Below are 23,507 nucleotides of genomic sequence, written 5' to 3' on the forward strand. Positions count from 1 at the left end.
GATTGATTGATTGATTGATTGATTGATTGATTGACTGATTGATTGATTGATTGATTGATTGATCCACGAAATGCAAGGCGCGGACCTGCGATCGCGAAGAACCGCCTTTAATTTTTTCTATAAAGACGCTTCTATTGTCCGCCGCCAACGCGCCGTTGCAACGAAAACCAGGGACGGGACGAACGCGACATATGAGATTTAGCTGTTGTGTGGCTAGCGGCTAAAGAGAACGCGAGAAAAGAACTACGGAAGTGGAAAAACAAATCATGAGTCGTACTACCCTGTCAATGTGGGTGACGAGCGAAGCACACAACATGTCTCAGAATTTAGGGGAAATGTGTGAGCAAATTTCATTTACTCTGAGCGTTGACGGCAGTCATTTCTAAGAAAGTTGCGCACCTTTATTTTGATTCTGCTATTCTTAAAAAAGGCGCCTATACACTCAAAATGCATACGTGATGAGATGCAGAAGATTAAAGTATACGTCATGTTCCGATCTTGCAAACGGTGCCTATTATTAACTAATCCATCCAGGATGCATATTTAAGTGATGAGGCGTATAAGTTCATCGTCTTTGGTGGTTACCACCTGCTAAAAACGCGCACACCGAAACGATATGGTATTTTAACGCCTCGTGCTTCAAAGACAAGTGTATAGCTTCGGAAGTTTTTGTTTGCGGAGATTAAAAATACGCGGTACCCCAGTCATCTAAGCTTCGCTTAAAACAGGCAACACGAGCGCTCTTGTTTTGTGTTCCTTGACTCTTGTCCTCGGAGTTCGCCAAGTTTTGGTGTACGTGAAGCTAAACAGAGAGATAGAGGGAGAGGGAGCAATAAATAAATTGAGCTGATGATATTGCATCAAGCTGGTGATGCAGAAACATTAGGACATTTTCAAACTTCGTCTGCTATCCGCTCCACCCACTGACGCTATATATAGGCCGCCAAAATGCTGCTCGTTTCCAAAAGGTGTGAACTATAAGGAAGATACCAGAAGAACACAAGTACAGGCACAGTCCTTGTTTTCTACGCCTGTCCTTTAGTTCTTCTCTCTGTGTTGTGTCTTCCTTGGCGCAGTTTACACATTCTGGAAATATGCACCAACTCTCCCAACAAGTCCATCACTCGTTTGTCGTCACCGGCGAAGTTCGCTGAATTCTTTCTCGATACTCGCAACAGCGTCTGCTGCAGCGTAAAAATTCACGCATCTTCACGAAGTGAATCGTTACGAGAGGGCGAAGCACTGGGCATCGTTCTTACCGTAAATCACCCGTGAGAGTGCTTGCTGCTGCTAAAACGATTTCCAATCCAATTCAAACAAATCTATCCAATCCATTTCAATACAATCTAATGCTCCTCGCGCATGTGCAGCACACGTCTCTCTCTCTCTCTCTCTCTCTCTCTCTCTCTCTCTCTCTCTCTCTCTCTCTCTCTCTCTCTCTCTCTTTTGTGAACATTTTATTTTGTCCTCGTTAACCTTTTGTGAACCTTTTGTGAACGCCGTTTCGATTGGCACGGTGCTGTGCCGTGAGCACGGACGCCGGACGCCGGACGGACAAGCCTCGGCCTTAAGGTGCTTCGCCCCTAATAAAGCACGGCGAGGTCTCCCTACGAGAAGTTGTGTGTACAGGTACAGCTGTGCCCTTGATGAGCAATGCGCCTTGTCAGGTCTGCACGATACGAGGCTGCTCAGACATGCATGCGTGAGCGAGACACTCCTCTCACCGCCTTTGCGGATTCTTCGTCAGCGAAGCGTTCCCGTCAAAGAAGACGGCTCTCGTCCTACCAAGTCTTAGAGAGAGAGAGAGAGGGAGGGGGTTGCGAAGAGGCAAAGCGCCGTGGCCCATTGTAGATAGAGCGCGCTCGTCTCGAACCTTTTGAAGAGGTGCGTGAAAGTGCCGGGCGCAGTGCCTTTTGCAAGCGCGCATCCTTGATCGAAAGGTCGTGCCACGGTGTCTCTGCAAGAGTTCGTAGCTGCAACGCGTTCGTCTAGCGCAAGATGGCGTGAAAACGAGTATTAATGCGTAGCATTCTCTGCCGAGTACCCCACAGCCAGGAGCCCTGCATTTCCACAAAAATGAAGATTCCGAGAAAGTTCCAAATGAAATCGTTAGAATAACGTAAAGGGAGATAATTGGTCGAACGAAATTTTGAGAGACTAAAAAATAACAAAAGTATAAAAAAATTACGGAAACTGTCAAAACGTATACCACATGGCATTTCTACAATAACGTAGATTTCGCGAAAGTTTCATCTATAATCGTTATAATTGCGTAAATGGAGATAATTCGTCGAACGAAATTTTGAAAAACTAAAAAAAATAAGAAAAATATAAAATAATTACGGGAAATGGCGAACTGGGTAACGCCCTGCATTTCCACAATAATGCAGATTTCGTGAAAGTTCCAAATGCAATCGTTATATAGCGTAAATGGAGATAATTGGTCTGACGGGATTTAGAAAAACAAATGGCTGGAAAAAACTCACACTCAAGACAGGCGGCATAAGAATGCTACGCATTAGTAGATGATTCTCTGAATTTCTGCACAATTTTATAGGGGTCGGTAGCGCCACCATTTTAGGCGTTTTTAAGCGAAGCTTACACGGTTATGGTTCCATGTCGGTTTCGTGTCCGAGAACGTAAACTCAGTCCCGAGGTTGAACGTGTATTTGAAGCGCGTGGTGCTCCCTAGGTCGAGGCGCCGGAAATGGAAGTACCCAGTGCGTGTACTACAAGCACGCGGTCACAACCAAAGCCTCACGCCGTTCAAAACATTGAGTTGGACCACAAGCTTATACGTCTCATCGCTTGGGTATGCAAATAACAGGCACCATTTTCAAAACCAAAACACGGCTTCGACCTTGACCCTATACGTCTCACCACTTGGATATGCATTTTGTATAAGCCTTTTCATCCGTAATCTTTAATAGGATGCAGGACATGTTCTGGTCTGGGTCGCGCATGCGCGGTTACATCTTCCTGTGGACTGCGCCCGTTATAGTGCCGCTAGCACAGCACACGGATAAAATCGCAGCTCCCAGGACGAATAATTAAGTTATACTCGTGCCACACGTACACGAAAAATCACATTATGTGATTAAGGCCTTAAGATAGCGAATGACATTGTCTGGGCGGGCCGTGGTATACACGCGAAAACGCAAAGGCTTTAAATGTGTTAGGCATGATAGTGATAATCACCAAAAAGAGAGATGCACTTCTATTTTAGAAGTTTTTAACGTAGACAAAAATGTCTTACAATGGTTTAAAATATTTTCTTTTCTTTTTTTTTTTGGGGGGGGGGAGAAAACGCTAGTGTTTTCTAAAAAAATGGTGTGAGCAGTTTCTAGAAGTGGCTTCAGCAGCTGCCGTCGCCTGCCAGCGGTAGCCAAATCCGAGAAATTCAAAACGACGAGTAACACGATGCCTTTTGCCGCTGTTCTAGTGAACTTCGTCTTCTTGAGAACTTCGCCACCAAGAGTGCACAAAAAATCGCCCTCTTTCAAAGTTCAGCTACGTTTCCGCATCAAAACTTTGGTGCTGAGGGTTTCGTTAGTCCCATTTGGTGCTCATTGCGTTCGAGAGTAAGCAGACTTAATGCATTCGTGAGGGCGAATGAGTTTTGTGGAACCCCCTTTACCAAAAATGACGTTAGTGCGAATGTCATTAGATTTTTGCGTGTAGCAGCGAATTAATGGAATTAGAACCTAAGGCATTAAGCACTTAATGACATTTTTTGTGTACGTGTGGCACAGGTATAAAAAGGTCTATATAAAAGATTCCTTATTGATAGGCACCATTTTCAGGATTGGTCGAGCCAAAAAATAAGTGTGTGCGTGTGTGCGTTTTTTTTTCTTGAAGATTACCTTCGTCAACGCGCAAGAGGAACAATATTTGCTCACTCCTTTTCAACTAAACTCTGTGTCACTTCTATGCCGTGTGCTAAATAAAAAAAAAAAATCACGCATCTCCACGAAGGGAATCGTGACGAGTGGGCGAAGCACTGGGGATCGTTCTTACCGTAAATCATCCGTGAGAGTGCTTACAGCTGCGAAAACGATTTCCAATCCAATCCAATGCAAAACAATTCAATCCAATTCCAATTTAATTCATTTCAATCCAAATCCACTGCTCCTCGCGCATGCGCAGCACGGCTCTCCAGGAGCACTCTCTTTGTTTCGTTCTTGTTAACTTTTTGTGAACCTTTTGTGAACCAGATGTTTCGATTTACACGGCATCTCTCTCTCTCCCTCTATCTCTAACCTTTTGTGAACCTTTTATTTTGTTCTTGTTAACCTTTTGTGAACCTTTTGTTCACAGATGTTTTGATTTACACGGTGCTGTGCCGTGAGCACGGACGCCGGACGCCGGACAAGCCTCGGCCTTAAGGTGCTTCGCCCCTAAAAGCTTCGCTGGTCATCCACCTTCACAGAGTGGAAGGAATTATTCATTCCTTTTTATTTCTTTCCTAGCGCGCGCAGCGCGCCTCAAAGAGGTCGTCTTCCACGACTGTCGCCTTCAAAAGAATGGCCCCCGCGCGCGCCTTTTTCGTTTTTTTGTCGCGCGGCGAATGTTTGCTCGGATTCACGCACGCGAATAACTCACGCGATACGGCTCGCGAGTCGATTTTTGTTTTGTTACCGCCAACTATTCAGGTCTCGTTAACCGTGTAGTGTTCTCCTTGGATGAGTGGTTTGTTTGACGTTTTCTGTATAGCGCATCGTTGCGTGTAACGAGCCGAACGTGCGTCATAAAAGCTTGCGCCACAAAATCGTGAACAGCTGGAACTGGCTTGAAGAGTTTGGGATTTGTTTGGGATCCTTCCTTTCGCAATCTCATTAACACACTGGAAATGGTTAGAAACAATTCTGCGCGTTTCATTTTCTCCAACTTTAACCGAACCGCCAGCGTAACAACAATGAAATCTACCCTTAACCTTCAATCCCTGGCAGTTATTCGACGTAAAATTTTCCGACTTTCTTTGTTCCACGAAATATTTCATCACCAACACCTGCACGATGAACTCATTTTGCCTCCATTGTACGTTTCTTCTCGCATTGACCATGCTCACAAGGTCGGCATAGCATCGAGCCGAACGAACGCATTTTCCCGGTCGTTTATTCCTCGGACATCATTAGAATGGAATCGCCTTCCTCTAACCAATAGCAACCATTGTTAACCATACGCTTTTCAAAAACACCATAGTCAACATTGCATAAACTATTCCTTGTTGTGTGCAGTTTAGTTTGCTGGCTGCATTTTTTTTTCTTTTCTTCTGCCTAATTTTGTGCAAGGATGTATGTTTTTTTCGTGTATTACCTTTGCTGCTTTGTTATGTTGTTGTACTCATGATTGTAATCACTCCCCTGTATAATCCCATTGGCCCTGAGGGTATTACTAAAAAAATAAATAAATAAATAAATAAATAAATAGGCCATGAAGAAAGATACAAGTTTGTTTCATTAAAAAGGCTGCTTTTTCCTGGCAACAATGGTATTAATTTTATCACTAACTGCAAACAAATAACGGAGATATCAAAGAAAACATGTGAAGGAGTGGCGACTCTCAGGTCACTTTCCGGCAACTTTTTATGACGTCACAGAATCTTGTTTGTGCGGCTGGCTGCCACCGAACTAACTAATCGCTGAGACACATGGCTGGATGATTGTGAACTGGGACCTCTAGTTCCGCTTTAACGCGCCCCTTGAATGCTAACGCGAAGTTAACACACCGATAAACACTTTTTTAGTGCAGGCCCATATGACGTCGCTACCGCCCATAACTCGCCTCTGCAGCGCGAAATCTGGAAGTTTGTCAACACTTCCGGCGCTTTTTTTTTTCCCCTAAAAAAAAGCACCTTTCGTCCCTGAAATGGAGCTGAGTGAGGTACTGAAGCCTATGGTTCATTCAAATTAAATAAATTTACGTTCTATTAGGAGCGAAGACTCTTAGGGGCTGGCGCTGTTGGCGTCTCCTGTCGTCGTCGTCGTAATCGTCGTCTCACGTAGTCACGGCACTAAAACACCGGGAAACTCGTTTGCGCCTCGCGCTAGACCGTAAGGCGTGCTAAAAAACAACGGGACACTCGCTCGTTTACGCCTCGCGCCAAAGAGATTTTGCAGCAAAGCTGTATACCTCCACCCCCCCCCCCCCCCCTAATGGTTTCATCTCCGTTGGCAAAAACGCCAAGGCGCAAAGAATACACTTATACACGCATGTTTCGCCCCTCCCCATGTGTCACCTTAGTGGAGATGGCCCGGGATTTTCTTTGTCTTCATGGCCCCCTTTAAGTGCGCTATTGCAAGCCCGCTATAATGAGTTTGTATACAGTAAAGCCCCATTATAACGAAATCGCTTTATTCGAAATATTGCTTTACTAGAAGTGATTCATGGTCCCCTTTGCAGAGCATTGAGAAGAAATAATCTCCGCTTTCAACTATGCATCACGTTCTACGAAACCAGCTTCCTCCACCGAAGACCTGTTTAACTAGAGGGAGAGAGATGGAGAAAGAGAGAGAGAGAGAGAGAGAGAGAGAGAGAATATATTTTGGCACGAGGACCCTCAGTGTTGGCGGTAATTGTTGCATGTTAACGGAGGTGCACCCTGAAAGGTTTCGCGCCAGGTTTAAATGCTGTTGGCTCGTAATCTGCAGGAGGATCAAGCGGGATTTGGACCCGTCCTTTAATCATCTGGCGTACGACACTTCTTTCCCCACTATTCGTTATGAGGCAGACATTGTTTGACGCTGAGAGTACAATTTGTTCGATTATATGTACTACACCTACGCAATGCCGTCGACCCCTATTCCGAAGCTTTATTACTGAAGCCGCTGCACACTTACATACTGATGTCATTTATGAAATGCTTCAGTATTTCTATGCGGACTCAATAAAGAAAGCTGACTGCGCTGCTGTGACGCCTGATGTGCCACACTTTAGCTGCGTAAGAAAAGGCTAGCTGTTAATGAAAGTCCCTAGGGCATTCATATGTTCGTATAATACCGCTTATATTGCCCTTAACAATTTTTCCCAGCAATGCATCTGCATAAAGCAGTGTAAAGTAGTACCGCTCTATAGCGGCACATGGGGACCTATGAAAGGGTCTTACGGAAAATATCCTGGGGCCTTCGTACTTTCATACCAGATTTCTTATACTCTGAGGAAAACTTTACCACCCCTTTCTAAAGAAAGTTGAGAGAAGCGAGAAATCTTTCTCACGTAAAAACAACGCCAAAAGCGCGTCAAAACCTTCGCTGAAAGTGAGCCCAATCGATCGCCAAACCTTCAAAGACCCAAACTGCAAACGAAGAACGAACCGGTGCGACTATATTTCGCGCAGTAAGTAAACGCATATTCCAATTAACGATCTAAATGTGTACCCGAAGCGTGGTTCACGAGATAAAGGTATACTATTAGATGCGAAGCATCTCTTGCTCGGGGGGATATGTCCCGCGTCCGTGCCCCGTCCGCAGCGCCTCTGATGCTGATTGTGGCAGGATGCCCCTAGGGATTGGCCAACCAAGGAATCCATCACGAGATAGCTTCGCGTTCAACCACCGTCGTCATCTTCCCGTAGGGGAACCGCTGAAGAAGAAGAAGGAGAAGACAAAGCTCTTAAATTCTTATGGAAACCTGAATGGTGCCCTTCACGCAACTTAGAGGTGGTTATTACAGCCTTACGTTGTCGAGTACCCAAGTTAAATAGGTATTTGCACAGGTCTCGTCTGGCGCCAACAGCTCTACTTTTGACATGCCGACGTTTTTCCCGACTGAGACGTCAGTCCCTGGAGGTGCCGCTTTACAGTTTGGGGATACCCCTAACAGTGCCGGCTATATTATCGTTCGGGGCATCCGAAACGGGGTCCTGCCGCCGGGATGTATGCTCTGCCCTCCTGCGCTACATTGAAAATTCAAAACGATTCTCTTTGTGATTGCGATTGCATGGTCACCCTCGCTTTGATTTTTCAGGATTTTTTTTTTCCTTTTTTCTCAAAACATTTTTCCAACCGGTCTAAATTATCTTTCCTAAACGTATCGTGATTATATAAGAATTCCATTCATTTTAACCATCCTCTGTTGATTGGCCGATCCCCTGATTGGGTATGGGCCATACCTAAAGGCGCAACAACAACAACAACAACAGCTGCGAAGAGGAGGGCGTGTACGTTGCTCCCAGCCGGTGCACCAACGTCAACAACCTTTACCTCACCAACGCTGACGGAGACTACCGATTCTACCACAGAGACGACAACATCGACAAGAACATCATGGACGAGTTTCGGCGCCTCTAGAACCACCGCCTACTCACCGTAACACAACAGTACTTGCGTGCCTTTGCCACCGGTGTGGACCCGGACGTGGAATTCCCTCTGGCGCTACTAAACACCAGATCACTCAACTTATAACGGCAACACAATGGAACCACACGGAACCCCCATGATGCTTCGCATCCTCATCAGGGTTCCCCACGGGAAGATGGTGTAATTTTTTTGTACTCCTTCTTCATGATGGATGCGTGTATTGTCTTACCTAGGACCGTTCCTTTTTCGCGATTTTCGATTGCAACCGTTTTGACACAATGGATGCCCGGTTTCACGCGCGCGCCGTGTGTGCAGAGATCTCACCAGAGCTTTTCGGTCGACCAACCGGTCTATGGGGAAATTCATTGGTTTTTCTGACAGGACGCCATCGCTGCCACTAAGAAAGCTTTCGCTTAAAAAAGTATTCCCAACATAGTTAAGACGACTTTAAAGGGGAACGGCGAATAGCAGAGCGGCTTGCACTATATCTCCGAGTTTGCGCAAACTTTTACTTCCAAAAATCTTGTTATTATATTGTAACATCACCCCTTAAAGGTCAATCCAAGCGAACTTTTGCACTGACACCCCTGAAGAACGGAAACAAATTACCCGCGTTATATTTCTGCAAACGGTGAGCCCATCACGGCGTTGATCTCGTCCTGATGGCAGCCGCTGCCAAATTATAACCCGTAATTAATATTAAGATGCAAATCGCAAACACAAGCCGAATACGACAGGAAACGAATTTGGCTCTTTCAACCATCACACATTAACACGCTCGACAAAAAATTCTTCTGAGCTACTTTACGGCCCGTAAGACTGACTTTGAAGGAGTGTACAGCTAGTCATGGACAAATCCAACGCTACCACGAAAATATTAACCAGAACACACAAACAGCGCAACTTCATGACATGCAAGTCAAATTGAAGCATGGCTGAATTTCACTGAAAATGTTGGGAAATGCGGCCTTTTCCAGATATAGCAATAGTGCAGCATTATTGGACCTCTACGAACAGTTTCTTTTTTTTTTTTTCAATTTTGCGTGTTCCAGTTCGTATTTTCGCGTTCGCATTTCATTAGTTCGTTACTGCACACTTGTTATACAACTCCTAAATAGTACAGACTTAAGCTTCTAGCCCCCACGTCTCTGCACGTACTCACCGTGTTAAGGTAGACGGCGAAGCCCTCCACCACCTGCCGTCGGGTCAAAAGCCGGCACCGACCATGGCCGTGTATTACGTTGTTGTGCCGTCGCTGGTTCCTCTCATGTGTCGCGGGCGCGCCTACGAAGCCGATGACCGCTTCGGAACCACGCGCCCCTCTTTCCGGACGCGCCACAGCGGACCGGAAGTGACGTGTGCCGGCTTTCTTTTTAAAGCCTTTGGAGCCTGAAAGCGGCGTCGTTAGAGCCTCTTCCGGCAGCGAGCATGCGCTCGTTCCGACCAGAGTTTCGGCGGTGATGGCATCGACGCAGCGGCAGCAAGGAGAACCGGACACCGCAGCGTGTCGTTTGTCTTCCGCGCGCTGTCTCTCTTTAGAGCGGAACGGGTTTTCTAAAGATTCGCTCTCGCCTCGGCCGGTGCGTTGCCCAGTGGGCATTGCCCAGCTGTGCGTACGCTCTGCCGGCACGTGCTACCTGATACAGTCGAACCTCGTTATAAAGAAGTAGTATTGGTACAGCAAGTTAGTTCGTTATAACCGATATTCGTTATAACAGTATAGGTAAAAATCGGCTATAACGAATCGACAATCTGGCTCGCACAAAAATACTTGATACAAAAATGCATTTCTTGAGGCTTCGAACCCACTGTACTTTCTCCTTGTTGCATTTCGAGCTCAATGAACCGGAACATGAGTACGTGAAATTACAACGGAACAGACCTCGCTTTACAAAATAGGACTGCGTCATTATTTATTTGATGAAGGACGTGATCTTCGTCTGGTCGCGGGGGGGGGGGTCCAATTAGCTTCTCAGACTCCTGGTCAAATATTTCTTCGTTATATCCCATATAGCGCGGCTCTCACGTTTTCAGTTTAGTTATAAAAGAATAAGTGTCATTGAACTAAAGCGTGACCAACCAAAGTCTGTATGTAGTTCGCTAAGCCGATAATTCGCTATACCAGTGTTCGTTATAACGAGGTTCAACTGAATTAGAAGCGGAAGCCGGCTTCTTTGGCCCTACCTGTGGCTTTAGAGGACCCACAGATAGTCGCGTACGAGTACCTTCCAGGCATATAGGATACGCTCATTAGAGCATTTTACAGAGCATCGTTGTGCGCGACTACATGTGATCGGAGACGCCAACACCGCATCGAATCCACAGGTCCCTTTTTTGTCCGTGCGTCTGCTTTGATCCCGCTCAACGAACCCCTAGATTGAGGAGAGCAGAAAAGGTTTACCGTCTTACACAGCTAGGCCTTTCTGAACGCAGATTTTCCCTAAGAGACGGCAGAGAGACAGACGGTAGAGACAGACGGCGGAGACGGCAAATAGAGAGAGAGAGACGGCAGAGACTTCACTGCAGGTCAGGATCGTTATGCGTGAGTATAAATCCCAAGTGTAAGATGCATCAGGCCAAAGGACACCGAAAGACAAACACAAAATAATATGGACCCCGGCCCATCAGGGACTGGAAGGAAACGAAAAAGCGGACTCCCTCGCGTGGCAAATCATGGACCGCGGGGACTCTGAGCATTCATACGCCCTTCCTTCATACAGTGCTGCTGCGGACCGACTCCGGTTATGCCGACAAACCATAAAAACAATGCCGACACCTCACCTTCTACTAGACGCAGAGGAGGCCAGAAATCTCAGGAAAATCCAGACCAATACCTACCCACATAAGTCCAGATTAGCACTCATGTTTCTGGATAAGTATAACGAAGAATGCCATAAGTGCTATGAGAAGGCAGACCTCTTCCACACTATATGGAACCGCCCGACCATATGGCAACCGAACAGCTACAACACATAGAGTCCTGGGAAGCGGCAGCTGTCCAGCTCGGACCTCTCCAGTCAGCGAGAACTGCTGGAAAGAGCCAAGCTATAGGGGCTTTTGCCACTGTAGTCCTGGAAATGGGATTCCACCCTTAACTCCACCCCTCCCCTTCTACCTTTGTTGCGAATAAAGTTTAATAATGCTACTACTACTACTACCACCCTATAGAATATGGATGTGGTGCAGGTAAACATTGGAGTGGACTGACATCGATGACATCGCACGGGGCAGGTGGAGAATCTGGAGAAAGTGAGCCGAGTCCTGAAGATGTGGGCGGCTTCCAGGTTACTGCACCCACTCAGTGGACTTCTGGGGTGGCGGGCAGAAGATGCGGGACACAACCAAGCAAACTGCGCTACGTAGCTGCACGATCCCAGCTACGTAGCTGGCTGGGATCGACGATCAACCTTCAGGAAGTGCGGGTCGCACGGCACCGCGAGCCGTAGTTCCACCCAGCTACCAAAAGAACGTCACTCCTGAGCAAACCTCACTCCAAGGGCTGGTCGTGCGTGGGGCGTACCGTGGCCTAATTAGACTAAAACGTTAAAGGTTTTCAAAGGGAAAGTCTGCGGCCACCGCCTGCATCCCGGGGTTCTGAGCGAGGCGGACCACTCGTACCAGATATCCTGATCTGAACCAACAGGCAGCTGGACAGCTGCGAGTTTACAAGGAAGGGGTCATTCGTGACGATAGAGAGCAAAGCCACGGCACAGTTCCAGGCATCGGGTTTTCAGCGATGACTCCTGCCTTTTCCCGCACGTTCAACAGCGGCAGAATTGGCCCCGGACATCCTATAATGAAGATCCCAGCAGCCGTACGATCTGGCTGCTGGGATGAGTTCCTCGCAAGAGTGACTCCACTCCAGGGTCACTGCTTGGTCAGTTCAAACAGTCCAGCGTCGCTGCTACCCCTTCTTAGTCGATCCAAGCCACGCCACGCGCATGCATTAATCCTTCTCGTTACCAGTTCATTCAAGTCTGATCCTCATCTTATTTATCTTTGCGTACAACCAATCATTGATTAGCATTCTCACCGCCACTGTTCTCCACAACAGTCCCTCTCTACATAATGCACTCAGAGACCGCACACCACGCTGTACTGCGTATCCACACTTCAGTTATCAAAATGATATACAAAAGCCTGAACCATGGTGCTGCGAGGCTTTTACTTGGCTGTGGTCAACAAGTTTTAGTTTGCGTACCACTCCGTACAACGTTTTTATCCCCCTCCGACGGCATCGTGTCAAATTTCTTCGTGAACAACAATTAAGGTTTCTCCGCGGTAAAATAAGAAACCAAACGCTTATATGCCGCAGCACAGGAACTTACAACGGCATGGGGACGAGTAGGCAAGAAGCGAACGCGGAGGATTGAAATTTTTATAACACGAAAGGGTTTTATTCCGGGATGCACGAAGATTTCACTTACGCCATATCCGTCAAGGAAGTGACGCCAGTACCACGAAGCAAGCGGCCTGTAAAGGGTGCACCCCTGCACACAGGGTCTCCTTGCGGGGAAGCAACCTTTAGTCGTAAAGAGCACGCTATACTTAGCGTTGTTCGTTTCCGGGTTTTATTTTTTTTTTTGAACAAAAGGGTTTTATGCCGGTATACACCAATATTTCACTGACGTCATATCTGTCATGGAAATGACGCCAGTACGCTTTCCCAAAGCGACCCGCCAGAAGGAAGTCGCTCGCCAAGCACACCCACAAGACAGCCGCCGACCCAAAAATCATGCTCAGCTGCAGATTTTGCTGCACATTTCACTTTCGTGCTTTACCGATGCCTATGACAGAGGAATCAACCACAGTTTTTTTATTATGCAGCCGACGCCCTCTGTGCTCGAACGAGTGCCGTGTATATAGAGCTGGAAAGTGCTGACCTGACAACAGCGTCACGAAAAAAAAAGTGAGAACAGCGGGGCGGCGTATACATACCTGAATGCACTTAACGTTCCATGGAGGCTTGAGGGCTTCGACTCTGTATACAGCAAGCAGGGATAAGGACTACGCAGATAACACGCATTAAAAATACCTCGCGGCTATTGTTCCCCAACTATCAGCCCGTAACCTGCAGTATCGGCTCGCGCATCAGCAGTTCTCGGTTCACTGCGTTTCCGTAGTTTGGCTTTGTGAGCGGCGGTCATGCCCTTTTGCGCGCGTCTACTTTCTTCCGTATCTGAACGGGATATGCACGCGCAGCATTTAGGCAGTCATTTCTCCCGCAACAAGGTGCACTCCAACAGGGCGTTGACTGCTGCCGAAAAGAGTGCGCGGCTGTCATCGTATTTTCTATTGTTGTTGAGGGCCCAACGGTGCGTGTAACATTACGGTTAACGGAGCGCACGTGTTTTCAGCCATGGAGGATAGCAGGAAGGTATAGATTTGTTGCTTCTTAACCTAATGTGATGAATGCGATCGTGTCAACAAGAGCGTGTTTTCCGAACCGGAACTCGTTCTAGACAGGCTGTAAACAGTTCCGGTGAGATTGTCTAATTGTCTGGCATACCCTTGAGTGTATACGGTTTAACGCGCCGACGCAACGCAGGCGATGAGGCGCGCCGTAGTGGAGGGCTCCGGATTAATTTTGACCACCTGGAGATCTTTAACGTGCGCCGAAATCTCGTACACACGGGCGTTTTTGCTTTTCGCCTCCATCAGAAAAGCGGCCACCGCGGCCGGGAATCGAACCCACGACTTCGTGCTCCGTGGATACCCTTTCTGATCAAACTGGTTTTTCATTCTTCTTACGAAGGATTGCCGTACCCGCGCCCCTTCATATGCGTTCGAACAACAGCTTCTCTTCTCCATTATCTATCAATGCTTTACCACCACGGCGCTGGCAGCAGCTGAGTCAAGATGAAATAAAGCGATTTATCACAGGTTGCGACAAAGCGCTTCAAAAGTACATTAATATTGAGAGCGCAAAAAAATTATGACGAAGACCAAGGATCAGACAAAACGAACGTGCTAAATCTGCTTTATCTGCTATCATAACTTCAAAGTCTGCGACGTAATTTTGCTTTTGTAATAGTCATCATCATCCAAAATCTAGCTATGCAGCGGAATTTGTTTAAAACACATGAGCGTGGGTTTTCGGCATCCACTCGCCGTCCATCATATACCTCTTCTAGAGTAAGCTACTGTGTTCAATTATCATGTCTCTTCGCATAAACAATTGGTCCTTTTTTTTTTTTTTTGCCCGCTCAAAGCTCTGAGCATTTCCAAGCAGCTCCGTATTTTATTTACCCATAGAACGTCTATATGGCGGGAGCAGTTTCGGGCAACTTGAAGCTGCTCAGAGTAGGCAAAAAAAAAAAAAGACCTTATGTCTGTATTTTCGGCGTACACTCTAAGAGAAAAGCCGAGATGTGCTGAAAAAGTGCACTCGTGTCCGCGTCTGCTAATAACAACCAGCCTACTCAATCTCGTCCTCCCTAATCGATCGCCTTTCTGTCTGGCCGCATTCCAGCACTCGTCTCGACCGCCTGCAGCAGCATGACTGGGACAAGCACACTCTTCCCTCATTGTCGCCGCATGGACACAGGCCATCACCACCAACATACGATAAAATGACCCACGTTACGCGTCAGATCTACAGGCGTAATCGCCTAAGCTCCGTCCTTTCTGGTTCGCCAAGACCAAAGGAACATCACGAGTAGCCGGCGAGCTCGTGAGGAGACTGGGAGCGAGAGTATACGGGCCAATAAGCCTTGTTGTCTTGGCGGCGTTTTCGCGGATTGTCCACACGGGTCCACCGCTGTCTCCACGTGGTAGGGGCATGTGGCCCTGTCGAGCCCTCCGTGTTCAGCCAGTGGCGGGCAGCGTCAGCGGACGATAAGGGACACACACGCGGCCACACCACGAAGCTGTGTTTGCTGATTTCGCGCGCTCGCTCTTCTATCGCGTCGCCCAGTCTCGACGCTCCACCGGTTAGCTTCGTCTCCGGAACGCGGTATACGGAACCCTCGCGTAATCCTGGATCCGATATCTCGACGTGGAGAGGATCCTGTAGACTGCGTCTCGCAGACCTGGCCGCTTGTTCATATATGGGACGCATGAATGCTAAATGCAAGGCCACAAGTCTTATTTCCGCCCTCCCCGTATTAAAGGATTGTCTGTGCTACACGAGCGTTTGAAAGGAAATTTCAGTCGAATGACCTTCGAAATTTCAAAATGCCATTCGAACTGGAAGGAGTTCCTCCGATCTACACGACAATTCTCAAAGGCAGTTGAAAGATTCAGCGTTCGCCCGCCAAGCTTTCGGTGTGGCCACTGCTGCCCTGTTTCGTTATTGACAATAATGTAATTTTAAAGTTAAAATGAGCAAAAAAAAAAACAGTTATTAGCGACCATATTTATAACATTCTACGAGTGTGCGCAAAACATGTGCTGGCAGCCACTTTTTTTTTCGCAGCGCCGGTGTTGAGAGTACCAAGTTACCTTGTGATCGTATAGCCAGTGATAGAAAACATAAACAAGTGAGATATTATGAAGATTGTGAGAAAACACAAGTTTGGTTCATTCGAGACTTTGCCTCGTTAGAACCATAACGACACCACTTATAACGCAAACTTCGCTCAAATAAGCTACATAATTAGGAAAAAAGGAAATGACCATGCGACCCACCAGCTCATTTTCCGCAACAGAACCTATGATGTCACTCGAGAATGCTCTGCGATTGGCGAAGGCCGGCAAAAGCAAACGCATGTTAGGCAGGGCTTACAGTTTGCATAGCGAGCTAAATGCCCGTGAAACATACTGCACATTCTTTTTATGACAAAGAACGGTGGAGTAAACGGTTGAAGTTCCGAACGAACACGCAAGCGTGTATGCCAATGCGTACGAAACTACCGCCAGCCGAACTCGACATCTCGTCGTCGCCACCGTCGCGCAGACGAATTTTCGGGTTCAAGGCTCTTCGGGGCCAACGAACCATCCCAGCACGCACAGCCGCGACCTTGCTTGGTATCGTAATCCCTTCACAGGAGGTTGGCCGTCATATCGCCAACCAGCAAAGGTAAAAATAGAAACAGGGGGAGTAAGGAACACAGAGCAGCAACGAGATAGTGCCACTCGTCGCACAGGTTTCGGTATGGAGGTCGTGTTGGCTTGCTGCTGTCGTTACGAGCTCGTTTACAGTTTACAACCACTGAAAACTTCAGTTTGTTCGAGTACTTTACAATGAAATTTCTTTGCTGTATTTTGAAATGCGCATGTAGTACGGGCAAATCGTCGAGGGAGTGCGACATCCCCGCCGTTGAGATCTCCTTTCATGTGCTGCCCAACGACGAACCTCGGCGAAGCAAGTGGCTACGTTTTGTGAACTTTGCAAACGGAGGAGAAAGAGAGCTAAAGGAAGTACGAGTGTGCTCGCTTCATTTCCGAGGAAGTGATTACGGCAGGGACCCGGACATGCTGGCGCTCGTCGCCGACTTCGTCAAATCGCAATCAAAGCGCTCTGACCTTGGGGAAAAAAATTGTCGTACACACCGCGCATTGACGCTCGAAACTTTCTGGTCGGAGCAGAGAGCTCGAGCGAACGGCTTTCCATACACGACACCGGCCAACTGGCATAAGCGATACTGCTACTGAAATTGAAAATACGGCACATACGTACCAGTCTGTATTCGTCCGTCGCGACGGAGCTGACGAGGCAGCGGTGCCGACGGCTGGGCGTTCGTCTGTTGTGGCTATCGCGGAATGGTCGCTTTCCCGTCCACCGCGTATCCCACAACTCTTGCCGCTCGTGCACTTAGAAGCATTGAGCGTTCAAGTGGTGTGAGGTTGTTAAATGCAAGCCCGAGCTCCTCGGCGAGAGTTTTGTTCTCCGGATCAGGCGATTCCATGACTAGGGCTGCGGGTGCACTAGTTACGGTAGCATTTCGGCTGGCGTACCCGCAAATTTTCCCGCCATTTTTCGCGGGGCTACCATGGTTGCCAGACCAGGACTGCCCTCTGTTGATTAGCTCGCATCATCCGTAAAGGGCGCGGAGTAGTACCTCCCCACGGGAGGTACTACAAACGTATGGGGCCCGTAAAGGCATTCCGTAAAGGGGAGGGCAGTCCTGGTCTGGCAACCATGGGGACGAAGCGAAAAAAAACAAACCCGGGCTCGAGCCCGAGCCCGCGCTTGCCAGGCCAGGACTGCCCTCCCCTTTACGGACTGCCTTTACGGGCCCCATACGTTTGTAGTACCTCCCGTGGGGACGAAGTGGAAAAAAAAACCGGGCTTGAGCTCGAGCCCGCGCGGCGAGCGCGCAGGGGTTTGTTACCAGAGCGGGCTGACAGATCCGCGGCCTTTACGGATGATGCGGACTAATCAACAGAGGGCAGTCCTGGTCTGGCAACCTTGGTAGCCCCGCGAAAAAATGGCGGGAAAATTTGCGGGTACGCCAGCCGAAATGGCCGCCGTCTCGGCCGACTCCCGCGTGTGGGTGCTATATGGAGTCGACATACTAAGTATCGGTTTCATTGACCGGCTCGTATGACGCCATTGTTCACGTGACGAAATGTGCAATTTGAGCGGGAGATTTAAAATTTTGGCTTAAATTGCCTTATTTCTCAGTGAATAAAGCATCATTTGCTTCCGGGAAAGCGCTTGGGGTACTATGAAACACCTAATCTTTCGAATAAAATAAACTTTTGTTTTCTCTTCATGGCTCCTTTAAAACCCAATTTTTACTCGTAAATAACTGTTTTTGCAATTGCGGCTTGCAGAAACTTCTCCCGAGAGTACGACCGCTCGCGTTTTGAAGGCCCTTAAGAATTTGAAAGGTCAGATGTCGTCCTCCTTTGACTCAAATTGCATTTCAGTCAAATGCCTTTGAAAAACGTCGCGTAGCAGCTCCCATAGGGCAACATTGTCAACATGCAGGCTGGGTGATGGGTGATCTGGAGAAGAACTTGGAGGGAAGTGAAAGCGGTTTCGACGTCTCGTACATGGAGGACGGACGGACAGTCAACCAGCGTCTCCCAGGCCTGATGTACTCCGACGACATTGTGGTGACAGCGGGCTCTCGGGAGGGGTTACAAGAGCTCCTGGATCGGTGCACAGGGCAGGGAGAACATTTAGGGCTGCGGTTCAGTGCCCGTAAATGTGCGGTACTCCGATGGGGGGGCGGACGGAGGAGAGGGAGATGTGGAGCCTGTGATGCTACAGGACAAGGCACTACCGCATCATCATACAAGTACCTCGGAGTTGTTTTCTCGGCGGAGGCGGACTATCTGTCAAGGTACGAACAACTGCTACGAGAGAAAGCGCGGAGAGGACAGAATGTGTTGAAGGCCAGGATTCTGTGGTCCTTCAACCGTGTGGAGGTGATCCGGAGTTTGTGGAAGGCGGCAATGGCTCCGGGCCTTACATACGCCGGTGCGGTTCTATGCCCTTCGGCTGCCACAAAAGAGTACCTGGAACGCCGCCAGAGGGAGATGGGAAGGCTGGCCCTGGGGTCACACCGCACCACACCGAATGAAGCGGTGCAGGGCGACATGGGGTGGTCGTCTTTCGCGGCCCGGGAGGCGACAGCAAAGCTCTCATTTGAAATGCGAGCTTGGACCTTGGGGGAGACGAACTGGGTCTACCGAGTGCGTCGCAGCGTCGGTGTCTTCTTTTCACGGCACGGTCCAAGCGCTGGACGAAACGAATGCGCGCGTTGTCGGAAAAGTATGGAGTGCCACTACCAGCCCTGTGTAACCTCAAGGACACAACCATAACAAGGGCCAAGGTACGTGAGCGCGTGTCGCAGGTGGAAAACCAGCAGAAGCCAGCGCTACATTTCTACGCGCTCACAAGAGAGAGATACGTTGTGAAGGCTTCTATGACAACGCAAGCGGGAGTGGCCTTCTGTTCGAAGCGCGATCTGGGACGCTGCGAACAATGCGGTGGCAGGTGTCATGTGGGACGGCGGAGAGCGCCATCTGTGAACTCTGTGGCGAAGAAGAGGAGTCAATACACGGCCTACGCGATCGGCTTCCGGCGGCGCGCCGTTGCTCCGGCCGTCCCAATCGCCCGGAGAGAGCGTAATTCCGAAGAGGCCATTTCGCCGTTTTCCGCCGCACCGCGGCGCGCGGAGCCGATGGTTAAAACGAAAGGCGTGTATACTGCAGCGCTCCTCGAAATGGCGTTTCGTCACCTTTCGCGCTTTGTATCGGAATAAAAACAAAGCATACCTGATGTCATGGATGCAAAGCGACTCATCGAACCTGATAATGCATTTATTTTAGCTAGGATTGCAGCTATGCGACTTCTTTAGTATGTGCCGCATGACGCCCTCGACACACGGACAATATTCGCTGCTGCCAATAGCAAATTTCTGGCGCTTAAATAACGTTCAGTGCGCTTTATAACGTACTTAACGCGTTATAACGTATAACGTACGTTATATAATCTGCATGGTCAATGCAGTTCAGTAGAGCGCGGGGTGCGATCGCGCCATACCCGTGACGAATGGCTGTGCTTTTATCTAGCCTTTGAATTAATGCCTGTTCGGTAGAAGGACCCATCCTATTTTTAGGATTAACACGTTTAAGGAGTGTTACCCCGAGCGATAGCTTCAAGGATGCGGCCATCTGTTTTACACATGGGCGTTAAGCAAGTTACGGTTTCAATTTCAGTCGCAACAAATAAAAAAACTTGAAGTCAGATGTAACCCGATTTCATTGTAGTCTTAAACATATTTGGGTGGCCACAGGCAAGCCCAATTTTGCCTATTTTGGAAAGAATAGCCAAGACATTTAAATTTTAAATTACTGAATTCGAAGCACATGTCCACATGTTAAGCAATGGTGACAGCTTTCATGTTTGCTTCGGACAATATTGATTGATTGATCGTAGGGTTTAACGCACCGACGCAACGAAGGCGATGAGGCTCGCCGTAGTGGAGGGCTCCGGATTGATTTCGACCACCCGGGGATCTTTAACGTGCGCCGAAATCTCGCACACACGGGCGTTTTTACTTTTCGCCTCCATCAGAAAAGCGGCCGCCGCGGCCGGGAATTGAACCCGCGACCTCGTGCTCAGCTGCGCAACGCCTTAGCGACTGAGCCACCGCGGCGGGTCTTTGGACAGTATCCACTTATATGTACACACTAAAAGTTTGGAACCAAATGCGTACTTAACGCTCGTCCAAGAGCTGCATAGTTTATTGAGCGTCTATTTACAAACTACACTGCATGCACTTATATTCACATATGTACGTTTTCAAGGCATCGATGCCTTGGAAGCGTACATTTCTGATCTGCTTGTCTTGACAAACAGAATAATTCACACATGGAGCACTATGCGATGCAGGGGCTTGGAAACCAGTTTTTTTTTCTTTTTTTGTGGAATACCGCGTTGTTCGTGAAAGTTGCACTAACATTGGCAAGCAGTGACCTCACAATCACTATGGACAGAGTGGTAGCATGTTCATCATCCCTTGCTGTGCACGTGAACAGAGGACAACGTTTTAGATTAGGCAAAATCATTGCTTTGTACGCACAAGCAGTAGGCGCTTTATCAGCATTTAGGATATATAGAAGCTGCAGCTGTTTTCAAAGAAGCCCGTTCTTCCCCCATGACAATATCGTAGACTTGTCCGTATGAAAAAAAAAAAAAAAAAAGCTGGCGACAACAGTGTTTGCAAAATAATTTTAGTTTGAGAGCACAACCTACATAAAACTCCTCATAAGATTTTCTGCGTTGTGGGGTGCAACGGAATGCCTGTAAAGCTGCTTTCTTTGGATAGTGTCAGTGCGCCTTTTATTTAGAGAAAACTGAATAAAGAATTATGAATTATACCATCGTAAACGGCGGCTACCCTAGTAGCACAAATTGTTGCCGCAACGTTTCTGCCGTGTTGTCAATGTTGTGTAACGTTAGGCGACGTTACACAACGTGGTGACAATGTTGCCAAATGTGGGCCAACGTTGGACACATTCAGCAATAGTATATATCTAGCACCCCCAGCTTTCACACCAGTGAGGTCGATTTACTGGCACCGCTCCGGGGCTCCTCCTCGCCACCGCCGACCGTGCAATCTATCACAACTGCTATTCCCCTCGCCACCACCGGTGCCTCTTTCAGAAAAAGCGCAAAGGCTCATGGGTACGTCGTCTGCTACCGCCACTTCCGGTTCGAGATCTCGCCTGCCCTCCCGTACGCTTCCCGTACGCCTGCGTGCGCCGGCGGCTGTCAGGCGCGTGTGTGCGCGTTGTTTATTTGTCACAGGGTGCTTACCTGTCAGATAAACCCCTAGTATGGTCAATCGTTGTTATTTATGGAATTCCCGATGCATGAACGTTTTTTTTTTTTTTCAGTGGAAACAGATAAACAACAAGCACATACGCGCGTGAAAGCCGACGGCCTACGGGAGGCCATGAGAGCTCCCGAACCGGAAGTGGCGGCTCTCCGCGGGAGAAAACAATGCACCCATGAGCCTTTGCGCTTCTTACCGGTCACCTATTGACCCCTGCAAACGAGTGTCCACCGGTGAGGCCCCGCGGCTCCTTCCCACCAGAGGGATATCCCGAATAGAGCGGTCCCTCCTCCGGCTCCGCACCGGCTGCTACAACACAGCAGCACGCGTCCACAGGCAGGGTCGCAAGGCCACACCCACCTGTGCCCACTGCCCCGACCCCGAGACATTAGATCACGTCCTCTGCTCCTGCCCTGCGTACGCTGGTGCCCAGAATAAATTAGTGTCTGGGTGCCGGGGGCTGGGGCTACCGTCAAGCACTGCAGAGGACATCCTGCGTCCTCGGGGACCCTTCATGCTGCACCGAGAGGCCTTCAGGCTACTCTTCACGTACCTCGACGAGTCAGGCCTCAACACCCGCCCATGAACTGTAGAAGCCAGACCCCACCGGCTATCCACCCCCTGTTAACTCTCTTGTGTGCGTGGGTGTGTATGTGTGAGTGCGTGTGAATGTAAATAGTCTGTATGTAACCTGAGTGTCTATGTATATAGTCTGTGCATAGCCTTTTATAGCCTGTTATCACGTTTCATTTTTCATTGCCCTTTCACTGTTTTTTTTTTTTTTTTCAAACCACTTTTTTCCCCGGCGAGACCTGTGCCCTCTGTCGAGAGGCAAAACTTCACCTTGTAAATATTTTCATTTTAATAAACACTTTCTCTCTCTATTGGCTGACAACGGCGGTACCACCGTTATCAGGTGATTGCGGAGAACACACAGAAGCGCGAATGGGCGTTAAAATGACCTCAAATTCCACCTCGCGGAGTATGTGCCCGGTTGAGACGCCGGCGTGAGCCCATAATTCTTCAACTGGAAAGGCTTTCCGAGCGGCATTTTCGCTGGTGCATTTCATGCATACGTATGCGCAGATCACTGGTTGCCGGTTTATGCGCGCACGAGTTGCGGGGGGGGGGGGGGGGGGAGGAGGAGAGAGAGGGGGGGGGGGCGTGCACGCACAGTTGGCCTTCATGCCTTTTCCGATAATGCCCGTTGTGCTGGTTCGACATTTAGATGTGCAATTTTCATGGCTCAATGCGTCCTGTCTGTTGTCTCGTAATCGGTTTGGGTCTGGGTTAGTGCATTGGACAGTAAGATGGCTACGACGGGGGCGGGAAACCGACGGTTCCATGTTTGTCCGCTAGAATAAAGCTACAGACCATCCAGCTTTAACTCGCTATAGGATGGACGCATTTCGTCCGCTTCGAGGAAGAGTGGGAATGGCGTCGGCCCGAACAGAAGCGCGAATAGGTGAATAGGAAGCCATACCGCGAGCCGGCCTAGTTGGAGGCGATCGATGGCAACGTTGCGCAAAAACAAACGAGGGCAAATAAGAAACGGAAGGACAAGCGCACTTTCTTGTCGTTTCTTCTTTGACCTTGTTTGTTTTGCGCAACTTCGCCATGTATAGAAAGCCGCTACCGCCACACTGCGCCCTCTAGTTCCAGCTCGTCGAGTAGCTGCGAATACCTCCCGGATGAAGGGCAACTTGCCCGCTTAAAACGCCGACGTGGGGCAGTATTACTTGTTCAGGTTTCTTTCACTTCTAAACCCGCGCACATAACCGGTTGCCGGCGTGCACGGATTGGGGAGAGGGGTGCGTGCACGCGGTCCTTACTGATGGCTCCTCCGTTGTTCTGGCGGGAGGTTTAAACGCGGACGTCAAACGGCCCAATGCGACTTGCCCGGTGTCCTCTCAGTGATCGAGCGGATTTGGTTGGTGTGTTACGCGAACAGTGAGATGCCTACGAAGCGGGA

The 23,507-nt window shown here is 48.7% G+C and overlaps 1 protein-coding gene across 1 annotated transcript in view; it reads right to left on the reverse strand.

The window, feature by feature from the left end:
* The window catches only part of LOC144177911 (leukocyte elastase inhibitor-like), a 42,884-nt gene extending 33,329 nt beyond the window's left edge, over positions 1–9,555 (reverse strand). Inside the window, exon 1 of the mRNA XM_077705501.1 lies at positions 9,460–9,555. The gene's annotated coding sequence lies outside the window, so the exon portion shown is untranslated. The remainder of the gene's footprint in view (positions 1–9,459) is intronic.
* Positions 9,556–23,507: the final 13,952 nt, after the last annotated feature.

The sequence above is a fragment of the Haemaphysalis longicornis genome, unplaced genomic scaffold, assembly GCF_048455015.1.
Source record: "Haemaphysalis longicornis isolate Haplotype H1 unplaced genomic scaffold, Haemaphysalis longicornis Haplotype H1 scaffold_335, whole genome shotgun sequence".
Classification (NCBI taxonomy): domain Eukaryota; kingdom Metazoa; phylum Arthropoda; class Arachnida; order Ixodida; family Ixodidae; genus Haemaphysalis; species Haemaphysalis longicornis.